The sequence below is a fragment of the Bison bison genome, unplaced genomic scaffold (assembly GCF_000754665.1).
Source record: "Bison bison bison isolate TAMUID 2011002044 unplaced genomic scaffold, Bison_UMD1.0 scf7180017864180, whole genome shotgun sequence".
NCBI classification, from domain to species: Eukaryota; Metazoa; Chordata; class Mammalia; order Artiodactyla; family Bovidae; genus Bison; species Bison bison.
The window spans coordinates 1,779,064-1,779,828 of NW_011494752.1; the positions used below are offsets into that span (position 1 = coordinate 1,779,064).

Below are 765 nucleotides of genomic sequence, written 5' to 3' on the forward strand. Positions count from 1 at the left end.
GAGGTGATGGAATTCCAGTTGAGCTATTCCAAATCCTGAAAGATGATGCTGTGAAAGTGCTGCACTCAATATGCCAGCAAATTTGGAAAACTCAGCAGTGGCCACAGGACTGGAAAAGGTCAGTTTTCATTCCAATCCCAAAGAAAGGCAATGTCAAAGAACGCTCAAACTACCGCACGATTGCCCTCATCTCACATGCTAGTAAAGTAATGCTCAAAATTCTCCAAGCCAGGCTTCAACAATATGTGAACGGTGAACTTCCTGATGTTCAAGCTGGTTTTAGAAAAGGCAGAGGAACCAGAGTTCAAATTGCCAACATCTGCTGGATCATGGAAAAAGCAAGAGAGTTCCAGAAAAACATCTCTTTCTGCTTTATTGACTATGCCAAAGCCTTTGACTGTGTGGATCACAATAAACTGTGGAAAATTCTTCAAGAGATGGGAATACCAGACCACCTGACCTGCCTCTTGAGAAATCTGTATGCAGGTCAGGAAGCAACAGTTAGAACTGGACATGGAACAACAGACGGGTTCCAAATAGGAAAAGGAGTTCGTCAAGGCTATATATTGTCACCCTGTTTATTTAACTTATATGCAGAGTACATCATGAGAAATGCTGGACTGGAAGAAACACAAACTGGAATCAAGATTTCCGGGAGAAATATCAATAACCTCAGATATGCAGATGAAACCACCCTTATGGCAGAAAGTGAAGAGGAACTAAAGAACTTCTTGATGAAAGTGAAAGAGGAGAGTGAAAAAGTTG

At 41.6% G+C, this 765-nt stretch overlaps 1 protein-coding gene across 1 annotated transcript in view; it reads left to right on the forward strand.

Annotated features, from left to right (window-relative positions):
- Nucleotides 1-765, forward strand: part of LOC104990804 (keratin-associated protein 9-2-like) — an 8,722-nt gene that overhangs the window by 1,929 nt on the left and 6,028 nt on the right. The window lies entirely within an intron of this gene.